This window comes from Oratosquilla oratoria, chromosome 6 (genome assembly GCF_046742065.1).
Source record: "Oratosquilla oratoria isolate Oo_2021 chromosome 6, ASM4674206v1, whole genome shotgun sequence".
In the NCBI taxonomy this organism is placed as follows: domain Eukaryota; kingdom Metazoa; phylum Arthropoda; class Malacostraca; order Stomatopoda; family Squillidae; genus Oratosquilla; species Oratosquilla oratoria.
The window spans coordinates 50,823,752-50,833,751 of NC_134782.1; the positions used below are offsets into that span (position 1 = coordinate 50,823,752).

At 40.4% G+C, this 10,000-nt stretch overlaps 1 protein-coding gene across 1 annotated transcript in view; it reads left to right on the forward strand.

Annotated features, from left to right (window-relative positions):
* The window catches only part of LOC143026010 (uncharacterized), a 102,532-nt gene that overhangs the window by 91,926 nt on the left and 606 nt on the right, over nt 1-10,000 (forward strand). The gene's annotated exons all lie outside the window — the stretch shown is intronic.

Sequence of the window (10,000 nt, forward strand, 5' to 3'; positions counted from 1 at the left end):
ACAAGTGTGTTATTGAGTGGACGCCGCGAGGTGGGAAGCTTGGAAGAGGGAGACCAGAAAAGTAGAGAAACGAGACGGAGAAGTTTGCAGGAGTGACATGGAAGAGATTGGCGCAGTCGTGCGAGTCATATAATGGAAATAAAAAGAAAGATGGAGAGGAAAAAAGAAAGGGAGAGGATAAAGAGAGAGACAAAAGAGAGGTGAAAGAGAGGAGGGGGAAAGGATCCTGGATGTCGGGCGAGGGATGGGAGGGGGTTAGGTTTTGGTAACCATTACCTAAGTATCTATGGGTATCCCCCCAAAAAATAAACGAATCAATAAATGCATAGAACAAATAAATAAATACAAGGGAACTTTTTCTAAGCACAGGTAATAACTTCACTTTAGCGGTCAAGAGTCCGTTATAACGAGTTTGGGATTATGTCCATTAAAACGAGGCGGTCTTGGATGCAGTTTCCACTTACTGTTCCCTAATTCCTTCCAACTTCCCTCCTTCATTTATCATTCTCATTCATGGCATTGCATTTGCCTATGTTTTTTATTTGTTTACTTATTTATTCATCTATTTGACTACAAAGCGCTAGTTCACGTGGCCAAATCTCGATTTTTGTTTGATATTTTTTTTACAAACTTTCTGTTGCTGAGAGAGCTTCTGCACTGGTGAGGGCGAAGTGTCATCGCTCGCCCATCAAAGACTACTTCATGCATTTTGTTAGCACATCATTCAGTGATGGACTCAATATGGCCGGTGACCCTCCCCGAAGGCGCATCCTACCCTTCCTTGTGTCGCTTTGCGTCCTCTAAGCATGTCAAAGGAAGCCATCGCCCCAGCAATCGCAACTCGTCTGGCTTCAGGATACATGACGCTCACTGCTGATTCACTTAGTCTTGAGGGTGACGAATACAATTAAGTGACAGAGAGAAGATGTAGTCCAAAGGAAATTGAAGATGTGACGAGGACTAGGAACAGACTGTGGACGGGATACCACACCGTGTAGATCAGGATGATCCTGAACACTGAGACTGAAATTTGAATTGTTGTGCCAATGTTTCATACAAGATTTGTGCCAAGTAAATCTCTATATTGACTCATGCATACATACATACATACATACATACATACATCCATACATACATACATACATACATACATACATACATACATTACTGAGTGCGAGAGAAACTTGGGAGTTCTAGTGAGTCCTGACCTTAAATCTAGGAAACGGTGCATTAGCGCCAGGAATAAAGCTAACAGAGCATTAGGTTTCATTGCTAGGACGGTTACGAATAGAAATGCAAAGGTAATTATCAAACTCTATCTAGCGTTAGTTAGACCCATCCTTGACTATGTGGTACAGTTTTGGTCTCCGTCTTATAGAATGGACATCAATTCACTAGAATCAGTACAGAGGAGAATGACCAAAATGATACATGGGCTCAGAAATTTACCTTACGAAGAGAGGCTTAGGCACCTTAATTTACACTCTCTGGAAAGACGCAAAGTGCGGGGTGATCTAATAGAGACGTTTAAGTGGATCAAAGACTTTAACCTTAAAAAAAGGTGACGCAAATAAGGTCATCATATTAAGACAACAGGGCACGACTCGCAGTAATGGATTTAAACTGGACGAATTTAGATTTAAAAAGGAGATGGAACAGGCTTAGTAACCATGTAGTGAGCGTTGAAACTATCTGTTGTTATAAGAAACGGTTAGAAAACTTTATGGATGTAATGGGGATGACAGGTGGTAATGGACATGGAACTGCCTAGCGTAGGCCTCATGGTTTCTTGTAGTCTTAACCACACCCCCACGCACAAACATCTACACGCACTTCGTCTTCGACTACAATTCACTTTCTTTCTAACTTTCTCTCGAACTACATCTTCTCATTTCAGTTTACCACTCACTAAAGGTGGTCTCTTCAGGTCTGGGTGAAATACTTGACGTACAAGTTTATTTACGGCCAAGCTAGTGATGTCGTCGGGGGGGGGGATCATTATCCTTTAGGCGTGTTAGAATTAGAAAGATGTCTGAATAGGGAGGACTCCACAAATTTTTCGTCCATAGTTGCAATGTGACATAGAATATTTCAGCTTTGCCCCAGTCCATGCGGTGATTTAATTCAGCGCTATGGATGAATACCACTGTATTTTCCTAGGCACATAAGAGTTTTTATACTCCCTGATTCTAGTAAGAAGGTCCCTTTCCGCTTGCCCTCAGTATTGACAATTTGATTAAATAGTCTTGCATTCGGGATTCAAACTCTAGGTTGTATGCTCCTGATTCTGGTAGGATGGCCCCTTCCCGTTTGACTTCAGTATCGACAGTTTGATTAAATAACTTTGACTTCAGGATTCGAACTAGGCTGTGTGGCCCTTGGCCACCTAGTGCGATACAAACCGTACTACAGTGTGAATACCAAAGGAAACCATTTGATCTCTTTTAGGGATATTCTTAAGGAGAGTGAATTAAATCCTTTAACAAATTACTTCTTAATGCCCCATCAGCCCTGCCTGCCCTCAAAAAGTCTTGCTGTTCTTGACCTTTGAATCGATTGATTTGTTGTTTAAAAGAGAAACCAAAGTTTCCCTCCGTTCTTCTCGCAGCTTGCCTTCATTTTCTTCGTCGTTTCTTTTACTTCTTTTTCATTCTTTTCCTCCAGCATTCCCTTTCTATCCTTCTCATTTTCTCGTCTTCCTCTTTCCCAAGCATTTCTTCTTCCACTCGACCTGTTTATGTACTATCACGTAATGTTTCTCTCTCATGTTTCTTCTCTCCACATACACTCTCTTAGAAATCTTTCATGGTTCTCTCTGTTCTCTCCCTCCACATTTGATTCTCGACTCTTAAGTTGTTTGTCTCCGTCCAGTTATCTCTTGTTCTCATTCTATCTGAACTTATATATTCTTCTACATATGCTAAAAAATTTTGCTTGAAACCTTATCTAGTCTTCTAAATCCGATTACAGCCTCCAGTCTACCATTATTAACCGGACATCCTAAAATGCGTCCAAAGGCGTCCGATGGCGACCTATGGCGTCCAATCACTTTAAGTGTTTATAAATTTGGCTAGAAACAATTCAGAAATGAATATATATTGCAAGTGAGTCGTCTTTGTAAGTTTCATGTACTTTGTGCCATTAACAGTGAAGTTATCTGCATATTAACCTCTTACACGAAACTGAACCTAACTTTCACAACTTTCATAAGGACATTAGAATAGAGGAGACTGCAATAGACCATAAGGCCCACACTAGACAGCTCCATGTCCTTTACCACCTGTCATTCCTATCCATAAAGTTACTTAATCATCTCGTGAATCAACCAATAGTTTCAACGCTCACTACTTCATTGTCACTTTCTTCCACACAGTAGCGTTATTTTCTCTGTACTCTCAACCGAACCTAGGTTTGTCGTTACACTTTCAATTTATCTCTGATTAAGGGACATGGCAACAAGAGACATTTCTATTTAGTGTGAGGCCGGATGCAGAATAACAATTGGAGAAATACACAAATAGATACGCGAATGAGTAAATAGATAAGTAGTTAACAGGTGATCAAGTAGATAAATAGATAAGTGAATAGGTAGATATAAAAATAAATAATCAGTTCAATTGTCAATTACCTGATTAATCAATAAATGAATAAATAAATGAATAAACAAATAGATAAATAAATAAATAGATGAATAAATAAAGAAATTAACAAATAGATAAATAAACGAACGAATATATAAATGAATATACAAACAAATAGATAAATTAACCAATGGATAAAGAAATGATAGATGAATGAATAAATCAATAAACAAACGAGTAATGGCTATGTGTCATTGTTTCAAAAGGAAAACAAAAAATAAGTCGAAGAGTCGAGCAAAGACAAAAAATAAATTAATTAATTAATCAATAGATAAAGAAATGATAGATGAAAGAATAAATAAACAAAACGAGTAATGGCTATGTGTCATTGTTTCAAAAAGAAAAACAAAAAAGGAGTCAAAGAGTCGAGCAAAGACAGAAAAGAAAGAGGCTGAAAAGGAAAGTGAAATGAAAGACAAACATTGAATGGAACGAAACAAAAAGTCCACTTCCTGTGAACTAACCAGCACGGAGGAAGAAGAGTTACCAACTTTGAGGTAGATGTGTCCTCTCGTATTCCCTCTCCTCCTTTGTTTAGTCGGCTAAAGAGAGGCAATATGGAATGGATCCGGGAGTCTTAACCTGCCTTTCGTCACGTGTACCATATTTATGTACTGCTGTTACTTGTCCCCCTGGAGAAGACCACTTTAACACTAAAATGAATCATTAAGCATCCACTACCAGTAATGAATCAGGGATTCAAAACCTGTCTTTCGTCACGTATACCTTATGTATTGCTGTTGCTTGTCCTTCTGAAGAAGATTACTTCGACACTACAGTTAATCGCTAAACGTCAGTAATTTTAGGGTTGTGGCTGAATTTGGGTCACTCTTTGATCCATCCAGTGGCCCATGGGCCACAGGTTGAGAACCATCGGTATGGACGACCAAGAAAACCCAAAGCCCAAACAAAATCGACAAGAATTACATTCCCTTTCCATTGCGAGCAAGAGGCGTTCATAACATGGTTGAGAGTATTTTCTACGAAGAACTTGTTACCAGCAAAGTCCAATTGTTTACTTAACGTCTGGCTTGATTGCAATGTCAACAATGAATGCAGAATCACTCGCCCTGCAGAGGGAACTCAAGATGTAACACGAAATAGCATAGAGTTCTATATTCCGTTCTTATCGTTCTTATATCCACCGTTTTCTGTCTCTTTCTTTCTTTCTCTGTGTTAGTATTTATTCGTTTATTTTTTCATATAACCTAAACCTCCCTAGAACATTCTATCCGATAGCTAGCTAGCAAGCTAGCTATCAATCTAGCTCTAGCTCTCTCTATCTCTATCCACTCCTGCTCCCTGCCTTACCTCCGTGCCTTTCATTCTATCCATCCTTGTAACATCTCTCATACCTCTCAAACACATCATCCAAAAATCGTCAAGGCTCTTCGTCTTTCTCTAAACCCCCTTAAATTTCAATGATCACTTCCCCTTATGGGCACAATGATTGCTCCTTACAGTCATACCCGTGGACACCCTCATAACATTTATTCCACCAAGACCCATGTTTCCTTTACTCAAGCTCACATTCACTCCTCTGTTCATCGCCATATGTGAGACCAAGTTCTCCAAACTCTCCACTTATTCCAAACTCTCACATATCAAACTCGGATTCAACCTGCCTGACACCATCACCATCCTTCTACATCCCGTCACTTTACTTTCGTCGACATTTACCTTCAACTTTCTCCTCTCACAAACCCTTCCAAACTCCGTCACCAACTGCTTCACTTTCTTCTCAGAATCAGTCGCATGCACAGTGTCATTTCCAAACAGCCGTCATAGAATCTGAGAATTGAATTATAGGTTCTTTTTATCATAGAAAATCAAATACTGTATATTACTGATAAAGACTGGAAAATTTTCAACGAAATCGCGAATACGGGCAGCCCACCAGTCAAGTTGATTTATCTTGACCTTAGAGACAACCCACTTATTTGTAAAACATAAGAGTGGAGGAGACTACAAGAGACCATAAGGTCTACACTAGGCAGTTCCATGGCCTTTACCCTATCCATAAAGCTATCTAATTTTCTTAAACCAACTGTTTCAGCGCCCACTACATTGTTACTAAGTTTATTTCATTCGTTAACTACTTTGTTGGTAAACCGGTTCTTTCCTATTTCCTTTTTAAACCATTTTCACGAAAAAAATGAACTAATAGATATTTGGATGGTCACGGCCATCTAGACAATTTAGTGTGGTAACCATCTGTCCACACGACTCTAGGTACGGTAGCCCGAGGACATAACCCGTCCACGGGGCCACAGGGAAGTCAATGGCAAGGTGCAGTATGTAATGAAGGACTCTGCAGGGTGAAATCTGTTGAAGAGGACGAGCCGCATAGTTTCTCATAGGGCCGTGCCATAGCCCGATGGATACAATGTCGAAGTCGAGTAGGTGGTCGTGAGCTCGATTCCCGGGATTTTCTGTGGGCTTCCTGCGTTAATTGACAACAGCCCTGACTAGGCGGGAGACGAGCCTACAAAACCCAGCGGCTTGCTGCAACTGACAGGGCGTGAATTTACCAGGGGTTTCTCATTTCTCACTTCGTGGGAGTGTGATGATGAGTTTAGTGTAGTAAGTGTTTCACACGTGCTTCACATTGGCTGGAGGAAGGGATTCCAGGGCAGTAGATTGTTACACGAGACTGATGCACTTCTCATTCCTCTTTAGTGGTGTGAGAGTGTTTGAAGCTGTAGGAAGCAGAGTAATTAATCAGCGCTGGCAGAAGCAGTGTATGTAATCAGAGCTCTAGGATAATCATTTCCATTCACTAGTATATAATCCAGCTTAATTCACAGCTGTTATTAATCTAGACTTGAACATTCTATCTCAAAAGCATAATTTTTTTTTCATAGAATAGGTATATATGAAATAAACAATACAAAATAATTCCAACTTTATGTGTTATCTCTTAATTTTACCATCATCTAGCACTAAAAAAATAGATACTTTATAATTACTAATGCCATTATGCAATACCTCAAGGTTCAGCTTATATACGAATGAAGTTAGATACACTTATTATTCTCCCCCTAAATTCGTGTGATGGTTGAAAAATGATCGTTATGAGAATACCTTGTCAAGTCTGAAAACGTGGATTGATGTGAACTTAAGAACATAAAATAATCCCGACAGTCGTCCCCGGATTCGAACCGAGGCTTGCGAAAAAGCAAAGCCGACGCTCTACCAACTAAGCTATCGGGTGTCTAAAATCCTCCAACCTGGGAATTAATCTTACTTCTGTCGGAATTATTTGATTGGCTACACCGTCACTGGTGATCCTATTCAGTTAAGATAAAAACATAAGTATGGAGGAGACTGCAAGAGACTTTAAGGCCTACACTAGACAGTTCTATGTTCATTACCACCTATCATCTGTATCCTTCAAGTTATCTGATGGTCTTTTAAAACATCCAATAGAGAGATTGAATGAATCGTTACCGATTCCATGCATGCAGAGCAGAGGCGTAGGTTACCCGTTGACTGTCCTCTCCACAATGTTCAAGAAAAAACACACGTGCTTTAGGGGATGTCCACTCTCCATTGTTTAAGAGAAAACGCTCCGTGTTTTAGGGCACGTCAGCCCTAAAATTGCAATCACTGGAAACACGTCGACACAAAGAGGGCTGGATGTTTGCGGGTCTGATGTTTACAATGCCCATTGTTCTTCGTGTGGGTTTACAAAGTCTATTGTATTCACGTGGTCTTGCCCTTTTTGATGACCTTTTTTTATGCCTGGACTTTGATTACACTATTGATCCAGCTTTTGATTGTACATAGCCTTGAGAACGTTCTTTTGAGCCGGACATTTGTTTTATTACTTTTCGTGTATGGGAAAGATACAGGAGCCATTTTACCGTCCGGTCTACCGCGGTATCCGTAAACTATGCTATGAAATGGCCTTTCATGGTATGATTTTCACGAAAAAAATAAATATTTTTTCTACAAAAGGTGATATTTCCTAGGCATTATCTATCTAGACATTAGATCTATTGTACTTTAGATGCGCAGATGTGAAATGGGGTAAGAGTATGACAGAATTTTTTGAAAGTAGTAAAAGGATGTTTCGGAAAAATTAAGGGTGGAAGAAGAGGCGAATCAAGCAGGGAAGGAAAAGGTAAAAGGTGCAGATGGAGAAATGATAATGGAAGAGAAGGTAGTAAGAGGAAGATTGGCAGAGTATTTTAGGGAGTTGCTAAATGTGAAGGAGGATAGGGAGGGAAAGGTAGCTGCAGTGGAAGCGCTAAGAAAATGACAACGATGAGTGAGGAAAATGGGAAGAAATAAGGAAAGATGAGGTGAAGGCAGATGTTAAGATGATGAGAGCAGGTAAGGTATCTGGGCTGGATGGGCGTCATGTAGAATGTCTAAAAAAAGGAGGTACAATGATGGTGGATTGGCTGGTGAGGTTATTTAATGTTTGTTTAAGAGAGGGTAGGGTGCTGGAGTACTGGAAGAGTGCCTGTATAGTTCCACTTTACGAGAGGAAAGGTGACAAGTGTGATTTGTAGTAGTAGAGGGATCAGTTTGTTAAGTGTAGTTGGGAAGGCTTATGAGAGGATCTTGATTGAGAGGATTAGGAGAGGAACAGAGGGAGTAATTGGTGAGGAACAGTGTGGGTTTAGGACAGGTTGGGGTTGCGTAGATAAAATTTTTGTGGTAGGATAGATATGAGAAAGCTTTAGTAAAAGGTAAGGATGTATTTTGGGCTCTTATAGATTTGGAAAAGGCTTAAGACAGGATAGACAGGAAGGCACTGTGAGAGCTATGGTAGATATATGGGATAGGAGGAAAGCTTTTAAGAGCAGTCAAGAGTTTTTACGAGAGCAGCAAAGCTTGTGTTAGAATCAGAAATGGAGAGAGTGGGTGGTTTGAGGTAAAGGCAGGACTTGGTCAGGGATGTGTTATGTCGCCTTGACTGTTCAATTTATACATGGATGGGGTGGTGCGAGAGATAAATGCAAGGACAGTGGGTCGGGGACGAGATGGTTAAAGAAAATGGAGAAAAGTGGGAGATAAGCCAGTTGTTTGCTGACGACACTGCGCTTGTAGCAGGATCAGAGAAGGAATTGAGAAAGTTAGTGACAGAGTTTGGAAGATTGTGCGAAATAAGAATGTTGAAGATAAATATGGGTAAAAGTAAAGTGATGAGATGCACAAGGGGAGAGGATGGCAGCAGACTGAAAGCGAGTATTAAGGGAGAGACTGGAGGAAGTGGATAATTTTAAATACTTGAGTGCGAATGTGGCAGGTAAGGGAGGAGTGGAGGTGAAGGTAGAATGTAGATTGAGAAAAGCAAGTAAATGCCTTGGGGATTAAAAAGTGTAATGAGAAATAGACATTGGAGAATCGATGATCAGGAGATTGTATGAAGGATTAATTGTGACGATAGCACTGTATGGGGCAGAAATATGGGGCATAAGTGACGAAGAGAGGAGGATTTTCAATATGTTTGAGATGAGATTTCTAGTCTGGATAGCGTGAGAAACGAGAAGGTGAGGAGGAGAACAGGGGTTGAAAGGGAGTTGGGAGATAGGGTTGATGAAACAGTATTGGGATGGTATTGACACATGGAAAGAACGAGTGAAGAAAGGTTAGTAAAAGAGGTGTGGAAGGCAGAGGTGTGGAAGGCAGAGGTGGAAGGAATGAACATAAGGGGGCGACCAAGGACGAGATGAGTGGATGAGGTACAAGTAGCATTGGGAAAGAGGGGAATATCTGTACAGAAAAGACGGGAGAGGACAGAAGGTAGGGGTGAATGGAGAATGGTTGTGTATGGATGATGCTGTGATGCATGAATGAGGGGTAATGGGTGGAGGATAGGGGGGTGAGGGAGTATGTGTGAAAAATAAATTGACGCAGCCCGAAGGGATTTCTCCCAGTCTTCTCCATTTCTGCATGAGGGGACGGAGAGGGGGTCGCCGATTTAATGAAGCGGCCTTGCTGTAGACGTCCTGTGTCTTGAGACACTGCTTCTGAGCCAGGGCAGTGGGCGAGATGCAATGGATGTGAGTGGCTTTTATGGCTTTGTTTTTTGGCTGTCTCCCTTGTAAGGGGGAAAAAACCTGTGGTATATATATACATATATATATATACATATACATACATATTACATACATATACATACACATACATATACATACATATATATTATATATAATATAAATTATATTGTATATTTCGGGCGCAGATTCTCACTAATACACAATGTTAAGCACGACAGCATTTTGGCACTGATTAATCTTCTTACTGAGATTTTCTCACACCAGATCTCATTTCAGGGGGTTGGGCAAATACAAGTCTTCCATATTTTATTTGACGTTTCGACTTCAGGGAGTCATCTTCAGAAT